Source organism: Triturus cristatus, chromosome 1_1, assembly GCF_964204655.1.
Source record: "Triturus cristatus chromosome 1_1, aTriCri1.1, whole genome shotgun sequence".
Classification (NCBI taxonomy): domain Eukaryota; kingdom Metazoa; phylum Chordata; class Amphibia; order Caudata; family Salamandridae; genus Triturus; species Triturus cristatus.
Window position 1 is genome coordinate 128,008,912 of NC_140579.1, and position 21,217 is coordinate 128,030,128.

General features: G+C 48.6%; 1 protein-coding gene across 7 annotated transcripts in view; it reads left to right on the forward strand.

Annotated features, from left to right (window-relative positions):
• The window catches only part of LOC146869769 (triggering receptor expressed on myeloid cells 2-like), a 143,865-nt gene extending 128,291 nt beyond the window's left edge, over positions 1–15,574 (forward strand). For all 7 annotated transcript variants that reach the window (XR_014966055.1, XM_085614790.1, XM_085614879.1 and 4 more), the window contains one exon: positions 15,170–15,574. The gene's annotated coding sequence lies outside the window, so the exon portion shown is untranslated. The remainder of the gene's footprint in view (positions 1–15,169) is intronic.
• The last annotated feature ends 5,643 nt before the right edge of the window (positions 15,575–21,217 follow it).

Here is a 21,217-nt window from a genome sequence, read left to right on the forward strand (position 1 = left end):
GTACCTAGGGCAATGGAAACCGATCTCAAAATAGTAACAGGGGCATTGCGTGGTCGGCACTGCACATGTATGCAGACATACAATCAGGTAGGCTCTTTCCCCTTTGCAGTGCACACCCAGTAGACACCTTTCATGAGGAAAAGTTATCAATGACACAGGGATTGTGGGACTTTGTTGGGAATAGGCTAGGCCTTTTGGATAAGGAGTAAAAGAATCGCCACAAAGGTTCTGCGCCTCTCTTAATCCCAACCCATTGGTAGATTTCAAACCATTAGAAGATTCATGTTGTGAGAAGTCATTTGTTAATGTAGGGATGTGTCCTTAGATAAATGAAAAGAAGCCGCATACCTGTAATTCGTCAGAAGTGAAGTAAGAGTCACTTACTTTGTTTCTTATGGCTCCACTGGCGCCTACATACATAACTTTATTTCACTGTGTTCCTGAAAAATTATATTTAAATACAAACAACAACTCCCCTGGTCCTAAATTTATGGAGGAACACTAAAGGATACCCAGAGAGTTAGAAACACAATCCCTTTTAAACGGTGACTGTTCAAAACAATACAAAACATATTTAAAGAAGTACAGATTTCATATATTATTCAATATATTTGTTTATGAAAACTACGATTCTTTCATAGAAATAAGCAAATCAAGGAAATATTCTGGTGTTAGTTCTAAGACCCTCGATGATACAATAATAGGAGTAATAATTAGGCCTGGGCGGTAAATTCCGTTCCGCTCGCGGAATTTGGGTAATTTGGGTAATTTAGCGTTCCGCAGAGAACGCGTAATTGCCCAAAATTCTGCGTTCCGCGGCTTCGCGGAATTTTTTGCTTGTTTGCGTTCTCAAAATGCGCGTTCGCAAGATATTTCCCCCCGAGCACACACCCAGCGGTCGCAAACCGGAAAAAATCCTTGCCAACAAGCAATTCCACGCAATTTCTGTGTGTTCTCAGGGATTTACCGTTTTGCGGAGCTTTCCTAATAATAATACCTTACCCTTACACAAACAACATTCTGCACATCAGCACAAATATACAGAACTGACAAATATACACAACCGTGGTGGTTGAGACGGTTTGACCCTGGGTTCTATCCCACTATGGCTCTGCAAAGTAGAGCCAGTTTACCCTTCCACACTTGACTCTCAAGGTAGGGAGGGTCATAGTTTTCTCATTTAGGCAGTGTGGCAGACAAGAATTCACCAGTCAAAAAATGAACACAATTCTGTATTGTCCAGCTCTGTGCTTATATTTTAATTAAAGGAAAGTACACAGTTCAGTAGGTTTCTCAGTTACATGGTTGTAATCTTATTTAATATCTTTTGTGTAGTTCCACCTCTCCCTGATATAAGAGTTCTCCAGAATCTGCAGCCCCTGGAGGATAGCAAGGGCATGGGCATTGATTCATGCTAAATCACTACCCTGTGGCAGGCTGTTCACAGATTTCAGTGTTTAGAATAGTCTTCATGGAAATTATTTTTACATTTACCGAATTTCTTCTGGGTGCACAGGGTGAGTGCACTGACACCCGCCCCCCCAATAACTGCACCAACCTGTGGGTATCTATCCCAGACACCCACTGTTTGACTCAACCTTTTTTTTAAATGCTCAAAATTAGCTTTTTCTTTAAAATAGTCATTTGACTCTTCAGTTCATATGTATAAAAAAGGGATTGTTTCACACATAAGTAGAAATGTTTGAATTTATTCAACAAAATCTTCTGATTTTATTAACCCTTCTACATTTTTCTCATGCATTGCCATGCTCCATATTTTACACGTATTCATATTCCAAAAGATATTTCAACAGTCACTGAAAAAGGATCCCTCTGGTCTCAGTACCCAGACTCTCACAACGCATAGAGGCGTACTTACCATCATCCATGTGTTACACATTCACTGCACATATATGCACTCAATACGTGCACAGAATAGAAGCGTGTGGTCAGGGGTTCACATTAAACTGAACTTTACCCAATAGCAGTCAATAGACCGCACTGTCTCCTGACACAGTGAAAAGGGTTCGGTCACGCTAAAGATTCACATAAGCTCAGTGACTGCCACCACCGCTTCACGTGACTTTCCCAGGGTAAGGACGGTAGCCCTGTGCCTGCTATCCCGGTATGCTTGGCTTGCCTCTCCAGCTCACAAAAGAAGTTCTGGACCTCGTGTTACCAGGCACAGGTGTGGCCTCTACGCCCATGCTAGATTAGTGTGATCAAGATACCAGTTTCACAGCTGCATTCTGTGAATACGTTGAAAGGACTTGGATGATCATGATGCACACACAAACCACACAATTGTCCCATTCGGACAATAGGCGACTCAGGCAAGCAAGTCCTCTCATAAGGAGGTTGGCGCATTGACTAAAAATAAACCTAAAAGCCACATAAGGGCATGAGTAGCATTCAGAGGACGGCAAGGAGCTAAACACAGAAACAGAACATTAAGACATATGCAGGTCCATACCCGGTGCAACACAGCTTCGTTTGGCAACTTTGCCAATTCAGACACACTGCTGGGGGAGAGCACACACATGGCACTGTAGCACGACATGTGAACCTGTCGGACCCTCACACCTGATCACTGTCAGCAGAGCAGACAATCGGCGCACTCCGGAGGCAGAGCACTATGCAGATCCCATGGGCAGTGAGTTGTGCCCCCTCACACGGGGAAATGGGCAGACGCCAAACAACACATTACTCATCCAGCAAGGCAAGTTGGGCTGAGAGCGTTGCCATCCGTGATGAATGTTGTCCATTTTAGCCCCAACATTTTCTGAACTTCGACATGTACCCATGCTGCGTGTAAGTGTCTTAAACATGCCCCTGCCTGTTGTGGCCCTTGCCTCGTCCGTACTGACCGCACATGCCAATAAAGTCTATGCAACTCCACTGGTGTCTGACTTTGAGGTGTGTTGTTTGGATTGTCCACTCTTGCGCCACAATGAGCATCGTCCCTACACAGGGAAGGACTGACTGACGCATGTGCAATGGGGGGAGGGGGTGTCCCTTTGGCAAGCTCCACCTCTCTGAGCCAGACATTGTTATTGGATAGGTGCTGGACGCCATGTGCACTTACGTGATTTCAGCAATGTGAGTATGGTGTCCAACCCCTGACCATGTGGAGCAATGTCATATATCATAACAGAATGTGTCCACACAGATGTGTGTGAGTAGGTATGCGACATGAACTTCTGGTGTCACATGTGCTGTAGGACACCACTCCTGGCCTGCTTTCGTTTGGGTCAGTCCTACACACAGCCCTATTAAATACATGGATGTGTGCCTACGTTGGGCGTTGCGAGATTGTTGTTGATGTGCAAGGGGGACACAGCTAGTACTCACCTTCACAGTCATCCAATTGGCCATGTGTCTCAGGGATACACATGCGCATAGATGTCAGTTACCAGGGTGTATAATCATTGTACCTACATCCAGCCATACCTCCATATGTGAGTGAACATAGTGATGACACATCTGTGTGATTTAGAATGTTTTATTCACATTCAGGTGAATGCGGGAGCTGGGGCTGTACATGGCCATCCAAGCCCACATCACATGAAAGCCCAGTGGTGTGCAACCACAGTCCTTTGGGGATTGCACAGTGATTGGGAAGAGGGAGAGTGCAGTCCGCAGCAGGATAGCTATGTAATTGGCCACCGGTGAAGAAATGGCAGTCCGTGTCAGGGTCCGGGTGAAAGTCGCAGAGTGTTCCAGGGTCACTATGAGGTGTTTCCCAGGCCATGATGCATAGGTCATAACCAGGCAGGGACAGGCCATACCGCGGTGATGGCTGGTACTGCCTCCTTCCTCACACAGTAGTTCACATCCCCTTCTTACTCCCCTGATACGGGTTCTGTGTCCGGTGTGTGCGGCGAGGTGATGGCTGCATCACTGTGTGCCACTGACACATCAGACTGCGAAGGTGATGGGGCAGCATCACTGTGTGCCACGGACACATCAGGGGTCGGAGCTGTGTGTGTCGATGTTCCCGCTGCAGTCATCTGGGAACGGCTTAGTGGCAGCAATGGCAATACTGCAGGGCATTGAAGTCCCCAGCTACTACTCGCTAGTGTCCATCCGTGTCATCCTTCCAGCCTGCATCCGCTCCATGGTCTCCATTGACCTCCGCATCTGTCCCAACTCTGTGCTGTCATGGCTGGTGCCTGTCTGCCCACACAGTTCTTGTGTATGATTCATGGCACCAGCGAAGTCAGCCAAAGTCTGTGGCGGAGCATGGTGCGGACAGGGGATGTCCGATAGGGACTGTACGTGGTCCATGATGGGACTCAGACACCCACGTATGGCATCAAGTATGGTTGCCATGAGCTCGAAACCCACCCGCAGCTGTTCAGCCAACTCCACCTGGGAAGACCACACACGTTGTATGTGCTCCATGTATTGGTCGGGGGGTCCTGGGAGACAGCCGTGGTGGTGTGTTTCCTGCTGTGTGGTATGTGCAGGTGGTGGGGTCACCTTGAGGCAGCTGGCGTGCCCTGCTCCTGGGGGTGGCGGTGGGGTGCAGAGGCTGTTCAGTATCCGTTGGAGGGTATCTTTATATATGTGCAGGTTGTCCTCCACATCATCAATGATGGGGTTTGTGTTCTGCTCTGCAGTAAGTGTTGATTGTCCCTCTGCAATTTTAAGGGGAGATGCAGGTTAACAGGGTTTCACATGTATGTTGTTGATTTGCATATGTTTACATTCAGACTGCATGCCAATCTACATTATGAATGTTTTGGGGGAGCTGGCTATTCGATGGCAGGCAGTGTGTTTTCCCAATACATGACGGATGTATGGTGGTACATGTTCATTATCATCACACTGTGTCAGGCAATGCCAGATGTGTGTGGACTGTTACTACGCTCAAGCGGAACCTGTTGTGGGCTCTGTCCTGTGGTGCTGGTGTTGCATGTTGTACCACATTTCCGCTGTTGCTGATGTCCTGTGATTGCTATGTGTGTGTGCTGCATTGTGGGGGAGTTGCCCCTGCAGCTCTGATTTCGTGTGGCCTTCTCCCTTTGAGGCGGAGTGCCTTTGAATCGTGTGATTTCGGGGCCTGATTTGTTTTTGACTTGGGTCATATGTGCTCTCGGACAGATTTTGTGGCCTGGTGCATTGTTCGTCTGCTGCGTGTATTGTAAGGCATGGGTTGTGGGTGCACGGTGACATGTCAGGGTGTGACCTGCTCCTTTAAGGATGTGATCCGCACTGGGCCACCTCCATGTCGATTCGCGGGCCATGTCATTTTTTTTGGCTGCTACCATGCTGTCGGACATGCAGTGTTACTTGCATAGTCAGTGTGGGACACAGAGCCGCTGCGTTGCTGGATTCGGCACATGTGCTTGGGTCGGTGGTATTATTGGTCATAGGAGGGGGCCCTCTGTACACATTGTGGATGGGGGCCTACTTGGCATTTCTATGTGTGCTGCAGTGTGCCAAGGCAATCGGGGACATGTTCCACGGTCATTGTGGGTGTGCAGTGTGTTACGCATACTTGTGCATGTGTGCCATTGTGCCCATCTCCCCCCGTTCCCCCCTGGTCTCTGGTCGTTACTCACCCTGTTGTTGTTGGATCAGGTCGTATCGTACTGTGTCCAGGGCCCCCAATCCTGCCACCCTCTCCTCTCTGCTGACTATGGCCACCATTTGCTCCAGCTGATCCAGCTCCTCCTGAGTCGCAGGAGGCCCACCTCCAGTCGCCATTGCTGCCTCCCTGTTGTCGGCGAGCTTATGTTTGGTCTGCCTTTTCAGATCATACCAGCACCTCTTGACCTCCTCCAGTGACCTCCTGGACACTCCGACTAGATTGACGTTGGTTAGGATGACCTGCCATATTTTGGAATGGGTTGTCAGTGCCGCAGTGGAGGTGCTGAACAGTTGTTGATGGTGTTCGGTCACCTCCGTGACGAGGATCCGGTCTCCCTGCGACTGAACCCCGTCTTCCTCTTCTTCTTGTCCTTGCCCTTCCATGAACGCGGGGTTCCTGGCAGGTCCTTTGTGTCGGCTTGTGGTGTCGGGATTGTCCTCTGCACTCGGTCTGTGTGCATCCATGTTGCTATACAGTAGTTTGAAATGGTTTTTTTTCTTTTTTTCCTTGGTTTTATGTTGCTTTTTCCCGCCAGACGCGTGGGATTTGCAGGCCTGTGGCTGGTCTTCGCTGATTTGTGTACTGCGATTGTCCTCATCGCATGATTTTTCGAGTTCGCATTTCGCATGGCGTGGCGTCGATTTTGACGCTGACATTTGACACGTTATCTGTTGTCTATCGCATGGTACCGCCTTGTTGTGAATTCCACGTTGACAAGGGGTTATTTTACCGCGATGGGCTGTGATATTGAAAGTTGCGTTACGCTGCTCTTGCTGTAGTTATCACACGTTCTTGTGAATATACCCCCGAGTTTCTTGATCTCTAGGATTCCTCCTAAATATTGGAGGAGGAAAGGGAGTAGTACTTCACTCAGGGTTTGATGTTCAGGTGGCACCTAAAATAGAGTGGGCTTGAACTCAAGGTTGCACATAGTTTAAGAACCTGGGTACATTAGGTATATAACTAAGGGGCGATAGACCAAGCCAAGCCCTTAATGCCCACTCAGGCAAAGCAATATCTCTCTACCCTTTACACAAGGGCATATTAAGTGGTATTAGAGGAGCAGGTGCAGCATTTATGGCTTCCTTTTACTATCTAGCAGCAGGGCCGGGACCATTTCCCTTGTCTTTATTAGAGCCCAGATAACCTTGCTAAGTTACTGTCTTTACAAAAGAGATGATTAAAAAACCCTCCTTGGTGTTAACAGGCACAGATGTCAGTGGGGGCTGAAGGAGGATGTCAACAGATCAGGGCTAGAAGAGCATCCTTCCCAGTAATGCTCGTACCCCTGGCGTTCCTAAGGCCCATTTCTGGTGCGTGCACGTGCAGATGCCAGCAGGGAGCAAGGCAGCACCACCCAGTGGGCGGGAGAAGCTGGCGGGGACATGCAAGTAACAGTCTTGCAGAGGCGTTAGGACAATTTTCAGGGTGAGGGTGCTGGCCATTGACATCACATCCCTAAAGCCACACGTGTTGTGATAAATCGAGGTGCTGCTTAAAGAGCAATTGTACTGTGTGAGTCAAAACCCTCCCCCTGGAGTGTTGGCGGCTACTGACATTGTTACATAAGCCTTTCGCCCTTCAGATAAAAAGCTTCTATCGCGACCTGCCCCAGTGGCTGGTTTCTTTGACTGCTAAGGTATTACTCTGTACTCCTTTGTTGGCTGAATGGATATTTTATGGTACCATCTCTGTTCGTGATATGTTTGTCAACACCTTAAGCGTGATATAGAGACAACCCCACTGTGAAAGGTTTGTAGCTAAGCAAGATTATCAGCGCACTCACTGCGCGCTGTGTTAACCTGTGCAACATATTTTCATTATTTTTATTTAAAAAAGCATAATTGTTTTTTTGTTTTAATACCTTGATATTGATCATGGTTCACAAGTACTTTATTGTCCAAATATACACTTTTTGTTAGTGAGCCTTAAACACTTTCTTCTATAAGTATTGTGTTTCAGATGGTAAGGTTACAATCAGTTTTTTCCAGTAATCTCTTAAATAACTCAATGCATTTCGGACACACGTGACTCTTCGTCTGGGGACTGACATTTCAAATATGTGAAAGTTATAGAGACAATGCACACATTCAGTGTGATTTTGGAAGATGCATACCCTCCGTAAGATCAAAATATGATGAAAGAAAGTCTTAATATCTTCACAACATACCTGCATGACTAGAAGGGATATGAGTGTCAAAGACAAACACACCTGCTGTGATCAGATGGGACTCTATGCTGCCCTGTCCAGGTTGTGGGAGGGGCGGGTTGTGAACATATGTTCAGTGTATGTGCTCCCTCGACTACACGGAACGACATTCCCTGATCTTAGGAAATTAATACTCGACATGCCACAGGGCACATTGATTATGGGGAAGATATGAACGACACGATGGCCCCAGAAATGGACCGGGAAGTACAGCCTCTGAACACTCGGGGACCCCGACCACTGAGCACATTTGCGAGTGCAATGGGACTAGCACATCTTTGGAGATGCCACAACCCCAGATCGAGACAGTTTACACACATTTCAGCGGCCCACGGTAGTGGTTCACGGCTAGACTAAATCTTCACACATACCAATTTGGTAAAACTTTTTCAAGGGGGGATCCACAAGGCACGAGAGATATCAGACCATTTGCCAGTGGAGTTACAGATGTATGGCCCGGTGCAGGATCGGTCTCTCCCGCCGAGACTGGATCCCTCCTTGTTCAGGGATCAGGAGTTTCAAGATTGCTTTGAGGAGCGTACGGAGCAGTATTTCACTGAGAATGTGGGTTCTGTGCGATCGGACTGTATACTATGGGAGGCATACAAGACAGTGGCCAGGGAATTTGTACAGGCGACAAGTAGGGCTAAGCGCAAAGAAAAACGTGCACAATGTGATGGTTTGGAGCGAGAGATTCTAAATCTCGAGCTGACACAGAGCACTGACCATGAGGAAGACTCCAGATATAAACACATACTCAGACTCAAGCGAAAAGAACTCAGAGACTTCGAAGAAAATACCACTCGCTCCCATGCGATTGCCACGCGGAAAATATACGATTTGGGCGATAAGGCCAACAAACTGATTGCGTGGCTGGAACGGAGGGATGAGACTAGAAATTGGGTTTCTGAAATTAGAAATGAAGAGGGCCTGCAGAGTGGACCAGGTACAGAGTTAACGGAAATATTTGCAAGCTACTATGAAAACATCTATCAGTCGCAGACGGAACTGGGGGAACGAGACTGCTATGACCTACTCAAAGACATTGCATTGCCAACGGTTGGGGCTGATGGTAGAGAGATGCTAGGCTCAGACATAAACGTATAAGAAGTGGAGAGTGCCATACGGGACTTCCAATCAGGGAAGGCGGCGGGCCCAAACGGGCTCCCTACGGAATTATTCAAGTGTGTGGGTGGAAGCTTGCCCCACACATGCTTAATATGTTTCTGGGGTCAAGAGAAGAGGATCAACTCCCAAAAGATGAGAGAATGGCAACGATGGTGGTAATCCATACAAAAGGAAAACCACATGACCTCTGTAGCTCCTACAGACCTATCCCTCTACTAAACTTTGAAGCCAAAGTATTGACCAAGGTTATTGCTAATCGGCTGAGCCCAATCATACAATCTCTAATTCATCCGGACCAGTCTGGCTTTATGCTGCACAGGAGCACTAGGCTCAACTTGCGGCGACTCTACGATACAATGCACATGACCCAAAAGCAACCAGAAGTGCCTGCAGCCCTCCTATCACTCGATGCGAGGATGGCATTCGACAGTATTGAATGGACATACCTCTTTGCAGTGTTAAATAAGGTGGGACTTGGCACAAACCTACGGAAGTGGATACGTCTACTATATACCACTCCGATGGCACATGTCAGAGTCAATGGGACCATATCTAGATCTTTTGCACTCCAAAGGGGCACATGACAGGGGTGCCCATTATCACAGATGCTATTTGCACTGGCATTGGAACCATTGGCTGTCTGGGTACGGGGTGATCCGGTGGTGAGTGCTATCGACATGGGCGGGGGCTGGGAAGACGTATATGTTTATATGCAGATGATATCCTGCTTTATGCTCACAGACCCCGACAAACATTCTGTAGACTCATACATATAATACAATCTTTTAGCACATATTCGGGATACTGTATCAATTGGGATAAATCCCTGGTCTTCTCTCTAGTGGGGGAACTGCCAGCTCTGACATCGGCATGTTCGGAGCTAGTGAGGTAAGAGATGTTCATGTATTTGGACATATGGATTACGAACACAGAGGGCGAGTTCATACTGTTGAACTTACAGACACAATTTGATAGGCTGAGGGACGACACGACGCACTGGAGGCGATTGCCTGTCTCCCTTATGGGCAGAGTAGTCCTCTTTAAAATGATGGCTCTTTCACTCCTTTTATATGTAGTCTTCCATATCAAATACAAGAGACATTCTTTCGGCTATTGAGTCCGAACAGACACTGCAGTTATGGGGAGGGGGGGGGGGTAGCAGCCCCAAAATTGCACTTAAGAAATTACAGAAAGGAGTGTATGATGGGGGACTGGCCGTTCCAAATCTTCAGTAAGATTATTGGGCCTCGCAGCTTATAAACATTAATGGGTGGGTGTTCTCCCCGCTCGAGAAGCCGGCATACAGGGTTGACCGACTGATGATGGGCACTGGCAGTTACTTGGCGGAGCTGTACTGGAAGAGGAGAAGTATTACGCACCTCCCGGTGCACACACGGACTGTGATCAAAATATGGCATAAGGCTACTAGAATGACAGGCTGGGAGACTAAACACACAGAACAGACACCTCTGTGGGTGGGAGACCACCTGAAGGAGCTGAACAGCCTAGAGGGCTTCTGGAAATGGAGCATTATAGGAATTGACTTACTGGGGGATGTCTGGAAGGGAGGTAAGATGGTCGAGTTCGCTAGCTGGCGAAAGAGTTTCAGATGGGAGAAGGGGAATATCTCCGCTACCGACAACTACGACATGCGCTACACTGCCATCTGAAGGAGGGAACTTCGATACCGGAGAAGTCACCGCTCAAAGACAGACTCCTCTTGGATCCCATGACTGATAAGGCAATGTCCCCCACGTATCGCAAGCTTGTTAATAACTCTCCGGACTGCATGGGACCTCTAAGGGAAGCCTGGGAACCAGATATTGGTCTACTCGAAGATGAGGATTGGGCCAAGGCCCTACAGAGCCCCAGAGAAATAGCTATCAGAGCACGCTTTTGACTGGTCCAGCTCCGCGTTCTCCATAGATCATATGCCCAGTGAATGGTCCAATTCTGTATTGGTAATTTTGTGTCCGAGGAGTGTGGGAGGGGATGTGGAAAGAGAGGGTCATTCTTCCACATACTGTGGGACTGCCCCATAATCCAAACATACTGGGAGAGCCTGTACTGAGTTATGTCTGAAGTGGTGGGAGAACCGGTTTTGACAGAACCGAGGTGGCATATTCTGGGAGTAACTGGGGAGACCACATGGCCACAATGGGGCAAGACCTGGCTGGCATTGGCAGGGGACGTGGCCAAAAGGAATTTCCCGTGCATGGGGGGCAGGAGATGCCCCGTCAGTGGAAGCCTGGAAAAGGGACATGTATTGGTGGCATAGGGCAGAACAATCAGTCTATCAAAGCATCGGCTGCCCGCGCAAATGGGAGAAGATATGGGGAGCGTGGGCAAATATAGAGGCCATTGGGCAGAGGATTGAGGGTCGCTTAAAAGCCTCCCTAGATCAAAAAGCTGAGCAATACCTCTCTGGAGAGCAATAGTAGCAGCAGCAAACCAGCGAAAATTAATGTACGATGCAATACGGGGTTCGGGTAACACATGTAAACTCACAGGACTTTACAATTTATGTATGATGTCTATCTGAAGATTGTTACATGTTCAATAAAAAGTTTTTTTTTTTTAAGTGTCAAAAACCTGTAGACGACCAATGTTTATGTTGTGTTATATGCTCAGATATTTTCACTTTGTTAGTTTGCAAAACAGGACACGTGAAGGGAGCCTCCCTTCCATCGCAAACAATAGATGGAGGAGGTCCCTTTCCTCTGGGTGTGTGTATGTGGGGGGGCGGGGTGATGTTCGAAACACTTGTTCAAAATGTATGTGTTCCCCTAAGTAGTCGTATTCATCATTAAACCTAGGGCCTCATTTATGAGGTTGTGACGAAGGGCAATGGCACAAGGAATCTTGCTGCGCTGCCCTCTGTCAAAACAAAAGGCAGGAATGTGTCGTATCTATAAGATACAGCGCATTCCTATCCTTTTCTCCTGCACCGGTGCACAATGGGCTGCCTTGCGCCAACGCAGGCACCCGGTGCCTGCCTTGTGGGGATGATTAATTTTGTGCAGGAAGGGACACCTTCCTGCACTAAACCAACTACAAGAGGCGATTTCCTCTTTCTATGTGTGCTGCAAAATGCAGCACACATAGAAAAAGGAAAAATGAGGAGAAGTGAAAACATTTCTCCTCACTGCGCGTCTCTAACATCCCCCCCCCCCCCCCGGGGTGTCGTTAGGTTCTGATGCCGTCCCATGTTTACAATTTCTCGTAAATATGGGAATGCTTAAGGTTCCATGGGTGTTGCGTGGGAACAACCACAGCAACACCCATGGAACGCCCCTTTCATGCTGTTTTCTGCATGAAAGTGACACATATTGATAAGGCCATGAAAAGCCACGTAGAGTGGCTTTACGTGGCTGTGCAAATATGCTGTGGAACATTGTACCACCAGGCCTCCAGTTTCTATTGCATCCTGTATTTAATTATAAACAGAAAAAGACCACCAACGACAGACAAAGGTTAGGCACTTAAATTCCTAAGTTTATGTTATCAAAAAACGGTGCATCCACTTCCAGCATCCGTCGTTGATTGATGCTACAGAATCCAGAGATTTCACAGAAAGAAGGAAGGTGCACTCAACAAGAGTCATTCAAGACCACAAGTATTGTCCATTTATCTTGTATTTATTCCAGAAGGTTATAAACAAATGGCAAACAGCCAACGCGTTTCGTCCCTTTTGCCAAGGAACTTCTTCAGGGCTAAAAATCAAATGACACGATTAATATTGGAAGGATGATTTGCACAGTATCCCATAGGCGAACAATCTGATCACTGTGTAATATTCAGCACAAATGTATCCAAATCGGATAATAATACAAGGGTCACTTCCATATTACGATGGACCATAGCAGCATGAAGAGTAATGCCAACGAAAGTTTCTTGGTGGTTATGATCCCGATTTGTAAGGGAAAAACCGTATCCACAGCATGATAACTGGCAAGCAAATGTGACCCGCAATTCGCGGCAAATTTAAATTTACTCTTCATGCTGCGATGGTCCATCTTAATATGGAAGTGATATCCCTGTATTTAATTATATCTACACACACACACACACGCCCACAACCACACAAACACACACACACAAACAGACCCACACACCCACACACACACAAGCGGGGTTCCACTTAGAGCCCAAGGGGAAGAGGAAGGTGTATGAGGATTTGGCAGATGTTTTTATTCCTGTAATGTGCTGCGCTCTCTTCCGTTCTTATTATTATTGCAAGCTCCTTGCTCCTCTGCATTAAATTCAGGAGGGCTCTCTGCCCCCCTAAATCCTCTTTTGTATAGTGAGCTCCCTTTCGCTGCGTTCACATTCTGCAGCGTTCTCTTCCCCTCCTTTATAGAGTGAGCGCCATTATTCAGTATTCAGATTTCCGGATCAAGCTTCCTTGTCCTGTGCTCTGAATTCTGCCTCTCCCCCTTTCTCTTTTTTTTTCTGGAAGGGCTTCTTTCTCCTCTTCTCTCATTCAGATCCCCAAGCCCCCCTTTCTCTTTGTTTTTCTTTCTAGAAGGGCTTCTTTCTCCTCCTTAGATTGGTTCAGATCCCCAAGTCCCCCCCTTTCTCTTTGTCTTTCTTTCCGGAAGGGCTTCTTTCTCCGCCTCGCATTGGTTCAGATCCCCAAGCCCCCCCTTCTCTTCATCTTTCTTTCCGGAAGAACTTTCTCCTCCTCGCATTGGTTCAGATCCCCAAGCCCCCCCACCCCCTTTTCTCTTTGTCTTTCTTTCCGGAAGGGCTTCTTTCTCCTCCTCACATTGGTTCAGATACTCAGGCCCCCCCCCCACCTTTCTCTTTGTGTTTCTTTCCGGAAAGGCCTCTTTCTCCTCCTCACATTGGTTCAGATCCCCAAGCCCCCCTTCTTTCTATTTGTCTTTTTTTCTGGAAGGGCTTCTTTCTCCTCCTCACATTGGTTCAGATACCCAAGCCCCCGATTTCTCTTTGTCTTTCTTTCTGGAAGGGCTTCTTCTCCTCCTCACGTTGGTTCAGATCCCCAAGTCCCCCCCCCCCCCCTTTCTCTTAGTGTTTCTTTCTTTCTGGAAGGGCTTCTTTCTCCTTCTCACATTGGTTCAGATCCCAAAGCCCCCTCCCCCCCCTTTCTCTTTGTCTTTTTTTCTGAAAGGGCTTCTTTCTCCTCCTCTCATTGGTTCAGATCTCCAAGCCCCCCCCCCCCCCCCTTTTCTCTTTGTCTTTCTTTCTGGAAGGGCTTCTTTCTCCTCCTCACATTGGTTCAGATCCCCAAGCCCCCTCTTTCTCTTAGTGTTTCTTTCTTTCTGGAAGGGCTTCTTTCTCCTCCTCACATTGGTTCATATCTCAAAGCTCCCTCCCCCCCACCCCCTCTTTCTCTTTGTCTTTTTTTCTGAAAGGGCTTCTGTCTCCTCCTCACATTGGTTCAGATCTCCAAGCCCCCCCCCCCCCCCCACTTTTCTCTTTGTCTTTCTTTCTGGAAGGGCTTCTTTCTCCTCCTCACATTGGTTCAGCTCTCAAAGCCCCCTCCCCCCCCCTTTCTCTTTGTCTTTCTTTCTTTCCGGAATGGCTTCTTTCTCCTCCTCACATTGGTTCAGATCCCCAAGCTCCCTCCCCCTTTCTCTTTGTCTTTTTTTCCTGGAGGGGCTTCTTTCTCCTCCTCACATTGGTTCAGATCCCCAAGCCTTACCCCCCTCCCCCCCCCCCGCCCCTTTCTCTTTGTCTCTTTTTCTGGAAGGGCTTTTTTTTCCTCTTCTCTCATTCAGATCCCCAAGCCCCCCTTCTTCCTCTTTGTCTTTTTTCTAGATGTTTGCTCCCTTCACATATGCACTGATTTCAGAACCCCACTTATTTGTTTGTCTTTTTGCCTTCTTCTGTGTTCTGATTTATGAAATGTTCTTTCTTTTCTCTATGTTGCAAATAATTGCGCAAGTTCCTTACCCATAGCTCTTCAGGTCGGGAGGGATCTCCATTCAGCTCCGTTCTCCTTTCTGGAGAGAGCTCCCTTGCACGCGGCTCACGCTCTTGGAGTGATATCTTCCCCTTGGCCCTCAGTTTTGGAGTGAGCTCCACTGCTCGTCTCATTTATGGAATGAACTCGGTTCTATGTCTGATGTCGGGGATGGCCTCCTTTCTTCTATGTCCTCTTTTCTATGATCGTCCACATACACTGTCTTTTCTAGAATGGACTTTTACTGATGTGTTGTGATTTCTGGAGTGTTTCTCTTCCTCTAACAGTCGATGTCCTTTCACCGTAGGAGTTCTGAGAAACCAGCACCAGGAGGAGGAGCCCGCGTCCGGAACTGCAGCACGTTCACCTCGGCACTTCCTGCCCAGTTTCACCCCCTTCCTGCACCGGCCACTCCAAATACTGGAATTAAAAAGCAGCCAAGAATGAACCAACACAGCTAACTGCCCTCTGAGGCTCCTCACCTCAGCCCAGAGAACACCGGACATCGGAGAATATTACAAGACTGGTGCACCGAATCTAGCACCTATGGAAATGTTTACATTACACTCACCTGTGTCCACAATACTCCGAAGTCACTGACACAAGTGCCTCTCTCTGTGTTGATACCATGGGACCCAGCTCAGCTTTTCTGCAATTATAAAGTGAAAACAAATGATGGAAACTCAAATAAAAAGAAAGTGTAAGAAAAAAATTCAAGTATCCTTTGAATGGGGACAAGTTTGGAGTAGAGGGATTGAAAGAGTTTACAAACTGAGAACATTTCTTATGAAAAAAACATAGGGCTCACCATTAACACACACCTGCTTATCTGGGGAAGGTGTGTTGATGTCCTGTTTGTTCTTTCCCTGGCTGAGGTGGAACTCAAAACAGTATATATTAAGATGCCCAGACGCCAGGGCCTTCCTACGTGGGGCAACTTCCGATTAATCTTAACAGGAAAATAAAGGTACCACACGAAGAGTCGAAAGACTGAGTCAGGGATGCGATGCCTTCTGGGCTGAAGGGTGTTAGGTTTCAGCTGCAGACAACTTTAGCCGTCCTGTGCTGACACACCTCTTGTTCCTAATACATATCATCTGTTTACAGTGGGCTTTGAGTCAGCCCCTAGCTTTTGACTGGATGACGTTGTCTAGCTGAGAAGCCTGCTGTTCATTCAATGTTATGTTGAATTATATAGCGTACTATTCACCCAAGAGGGTATCTAGGCACTTGGGCAAGGTGTGTGGGTGCGTGGTCCTAAGGTGCTTACATAAAGAGGCAGGTCATCAGGTTCTTGCAAAACTCAAGAAGTGTGGAGGAGGCTCTGAGGTGTTGAGGCAGGTCTCAAGAAGTGAGGAGGAGGCTCTGATGTGTTGAGGGAGGTCTCAAGAAGTGAGGAGGAGGCTCTGATGTGTCGAGGGAGGTCTCCAGAAGCGAGGAGGAGGCTCTGATGTGTTGAGGGAGGTCTCGAGAAGTGAGGAGGAGGCTCCAATGTGTTGAGGGAGGTCTCCAGAAGCAAGGAGGAGGCTCCGATGTGTTGAGGGAGGTCGTTCCATGTCTTGAATGCGATGTATGAGAATAAGCGACCTTCAGTTTTACTTTGGTGGATGGGGGAGTGTGGGCAAGTGAGACTGAACATATGTGTCTGGTGGGTCAGGGAATGTGTGTTCAGGTGTTCAGGTATTCTGGTCCTCTGTTGTGTAGGGCTTTGCATGTGTGCGTGAGAAGTTTGAATTGGCTGCGTTTGTGAATATGGACCAGTGAAGCTTCCTGAGGTGCGGTGTGTGATGTGGGTGCAGCGTGGGAGGTCTGGTATCGAGTATGAGTCTTGTGGCTGCGTTCTGGATGGTCTGAAGTCTGTAGGAGTTGTTTGGAGATTCAGGTGTAGAGAGTGTTGCCATAGTCCAGCCTGCTGGTGATGAATGCTTGTGTCACTGTCTGTCTTGTGTTCTGAGGCAACCATTTGAAGATCATTTGCAGCATCCATAGGATGTGGAAGCAGGAGGTGCTCACTGCATTGACTTGAGCCATCATGTTGATCTTGTCATCTGGGATGATCACTAGATTTCTTGCATGGTCTGTGGGTGTGGGTGTTGGTCCCACCTCTGATGGCCACCAGGAGGAATTCCATAGCAAGGTCTTGTTGCTGAAGACCAGTACTTCCGTCTTGTGGGAGCTGAGCTTCAGGCAGTCAGTTTGTACCCAGTCTGGTACCATGGTCATGCAGTTGGTAAAATTGGTTCTTGCTGTAGATGGGTGAGGGCATTAGTCTGATGGGGCCCCTGAGTGGATCTTGTGCATGATTGTCGCTGTGTCCTTCCTGGAAAGGGTGGTCCATTCACTCACGGGGCCATCTTGGTTGGTGGTGGCTAGGTTAGCAATGAGTTTTCTGGGTTTGGGTTGGTGTGGGAAGTTGCTGTAGATGTTTTAGAATTTGCTGTGGAAGTAGTTGAATAGGTTGTTGCAGAGTTGTTAGGAGGCAGCAATGCTGTTGACAGTGGCTGGGGTGAGGTGAAATCCTTGACAATTCAGAAGATCTCTTTGCAGCTGTTGGAGCTTCCTTCAATGTGGTCCACTAGTGCTTAATTCTTTAATTTGCTGGTGATAGCGCCTGAGTACAGCCTTGTAAGTGGTTCTGTCAGTGGTGTTGTGGCTGGCTCGCCATTTCCTTTCTAGCTGTTTATAGTGTTGTTTAATTTCTCTGCGGTCTTCTGTGTACTAGCTGACCTGCTTGTTTGATCTTCTTTGCTTGATGGGTTTGATGAGTGCGAGGGAGTCCATGCAGTTCGGTATCCAGTTGTTCAAGTTGTTGATGTCCTACTCAAGGTTGTTTTTGGGGCTAGGTTAATCAGTGTTGAAGAAGCCGAGCCAGTCTGCTTCTGAGATTTTTCACCAGCTGCGGCTTGGAGTGCTGAATCTGGTAGGGATGCTGACTTGAGGTGTGCATATTTGGAAGAGGCTGATGGAGTGGTCAGGCCATGTGAGCTGTGTGGTGGAGTTGTATTTGATGCTGTCACTTGTGGTGAAGATGGGGTCGAGTGTGTATCCTGCAGTGTGTGTCGGTTCTGTGATGAGCTGTGTTAGTCCAATGTTGCTCAAACTTTTAAGGAGTGCTCTGACGCAGGGGTCATTTTGGTCATCCTAGTGAAAGTTGAGGTCACCGAGGGGAATGTAGGTTCTGGAGCCGATGATGAGTGGCGCAACAAAGTCGGTGATGAGGTTGGTAAAGGTGGCTCGTGGCCCGGGTGGTTGGTAGGCTAGGATTCTGTTCATGGTCAATTTTTGGAGCTTTGCAGCTTGAAGTTCAAGTGTTCCATGAATGGGGTGGCATTCTCTGTAGTTTGTGCATTTGATGGATTCCTTGTAGATGATAGTCAGTCCTCCTTCTAGCTTGTGAAGGCAGTCCTGTTGAGTGATCTTGTAGCTCGCTGGGATTGCTGTAGTGATGTTGGGAGTCGATGAGAGGTTGAGACAAGTTTCTGTAATGAAGACGATGTTGGGTGCATCGCTACTCAGAAGCTTCTACATTTCGGTTGTGTGTTTGCAGAGTGATTTTGTGTTGAGAATAATGCATGAGAGTGGGTGTTAAGGCACGGGTTTGCTGTGGTGAGTGGTGTAGGGTGGGATTGGAGGTGTTGGTGGTGCTTGTGCGGTGTGTGTGTTGGGAGGAGGTGTTGAGGGCATTTTTGTATTTGCTTGGAGGATGTGGGTGGGTGGCTGCTGGAGAACCAGCAGTGGGTACAGGTGAAAGCTCCTACCATGGTGTTAGGTGCGGTGTGGCAGCAGATGGAGGAATGGCGTCTAGGGTCTAGTGACCTAACGAATCCTGCAGAGTCTCACTGTGTGGTGATCAAACCTGGGTTACAATTGCAGGGCGCTGTCCAGGCACAGATGGACTTGCCTTTGGTGCGCTCTATGCGCGCATCCGCTGCGTGAGTCCACCGCATGTCCATTTTACAGCTGTCATCAAGTAGGTACTAGGAGGGGTGAGGAGTCCAGGGTACCATGATATCATTTTCTGTGCTAATGGATGATGGGAATTGAAGTCCTTTTGTTTGGCTTCTTCTTTAAAAGACGGTTTTGGCGGGAAAACCGGTAATTTCACTTCCTGTTCAGATAGATGATGCGAAATTCAGTGATGTCACTTCCTACGCAGGTGGCTGATGGGAGATCCACTGATGTCACTGCCTGTGCTGATTGGTGGTGGGAAATGAAGTCCTCTTGCTTGGCTTGTTCTTTTAAAAGGCAATGGCTTACCTTTCTAGTCTTGCATTTGTCTTGCCCAGTAGCACTTTTGTCTTACATCGTTTTGAATCAATCAATCAATCAATCATTTGTAGAGCGCACTAATCACCCATGAGGGTCTCAAGGCGCTGAGGGGAGAAGGGGGTGTAGCTACTGCTCGAACAGCTTGATCTTGAGACGTCTTCTGAAAGTCACCAGGTCCTCGGTCTGTCGCAGGTGGGTGGGGAGGGTGTTCCATGTCTTGGCGATGAGGTAGGCGAATGATCTGCTGCCGGTGGTTGTCCTGTGGATGCGTGGAACATTGGTGAGGGCGAGGTCGGCGGAGCGGAGCTGGCGGTTTTGGGTGTAGAAGGTGAGTGGTTTGTTGAGGTATGCTGGACTGGCGTTGTGAAGAGCTTTGTGAGCGTGGGTGAAGAGCTTGAAGGTGATCCTCTTGTTGACTGGGAGCTAGTGCAGGTCTCAGGTGAGCTGTGATGTGGGTGCGGCGGGGGATGTCGAGGATGAGGCGTGCGGAGGCGTTCTGTATGCGTTGTAGTCTTTTCTGGAGTGTGGCTGTGGTTCCCGCACACGGGGCTTTGCCGTAGTCCAGTCTGCTGCTGATGAGGGCCTGGGTGACCGTCCTTCTGGTTCGAGTGGGGATCTGCGAAGCATGCAGAGGGTGTTGAAATAGGAGGAGGAGACGGCGTTGACTTGCTGGGTCATTGAGAGTGATGAGTCCAGGATGAACCCCAGGTTGCGTGCGTGGTCGGTGGGTGTCGGTGCGGCTCCCAGTGCAGTCGGCCACCAAGAGTCGTCCCAGGTGGAGGGGGTGGAGCCTAGGATTAGGACCTCAGTCTTGTCCAAGTTCAGTTTCAGTCGACTGTTCTTCATCCAGTCGGCGACGGCCTTCATTCCTCCGTGGAGGTTGGCTTTGGCAGTGGTGGGGTCCTTGGTGAGAGAGAAGATCAGCTGGGTGTCATCGGCGTAAGAGACGATGTTGAGGTTGTGTGATCGGACTATGTTGGCGAGCGGTGCCATGTAGACGTTGAAGAGGGTTGGGCTGAGGGATGATCCTTGGGGTACGCTGCAGGTGATCTTTGTGGCTTCAGAACAGAACGAAGGGAGGCGGGCCCTCTGGGTTCTGTCGGTGAGGAAGGAGGTGATCCAGTCCAGGGCTTTGTCGCGGATTCCTGCATCGTGGAGGCGTGTGCATAGGGTGTGGTGGCAGATGGTGTTGAAGGAAGCCGAGAGGGCCAGGAGGATGAGGACCGCGGTTTCGCCGTTATCCAGCAGGGTCCTGATGTCGTCGGTGGCAGCGATGAGGGCGGTTTCGGTGCTGTGGTTGCTGCGGAAAATGGATTGAGATGGGTCCAGGGTGTTGTTCTCCTCGAGGAAGTCAGTCAGTTGTCTGTTGACGATCTTCTCGATGACTTTAGCCGGGAACTGGTGCAGGGAGATGGGCCGGAAGTTCTTGAGGTCATTTGGTACCGCCTTGGGTTTCTTGAGTAGGGCGTTGATCTCGGCGTGCTTCCAGCTTTCTGGGAAGGTGGTGGTCTCGAAGGAGCTGTTGATGGTCTTCCGGAGTTGGGGGGCGATGATGGAGCTTTGTTGAAGATGTGATGAGGGCAGGGGTTGGATGGTGAGTCGGAGTGGATGGTGTTCATGATTTGACGGTGTTGACATCGTTGACGTGGGTCAGGAGAGCAGGAGGTTGGTGTGGCTGCGGGGTGGTGAGTGTGCGGAGTCTGTGGCTTTCAGGAGGGTCTGGGTGTGAAGCTGTTGTGGATGTCTGCGATCTTGCGGTGAAAGAAGGTGTCTAGGGAGTCGCATAGGTCTTGCGACGGTGGGATGTTGTTGGAGTAGGAGCTGGGGTTAGAGAGGTCCTTTACGATGTTGAAGAGCTCTTTGCTGTTGTGCGCGTTGTTGTCAATGCGTTCCTTGAAGGAGGTCTTTTTGGTGGTTCGAATTAGTTGGTGGTGCTTGCAGCTGGCATTCTTGTAGGCTGCGTGGTTGTCCTATGCCTGTTCATGGTGCCACTTTTTTTCAAGTCTTCGGCAAGTCCGCTTGGATTCCTGGAGGTCGGTGGTGAACCGGCTGGCCTTTCTGTCGGTACCTCTGTTTGAGGGTTTCT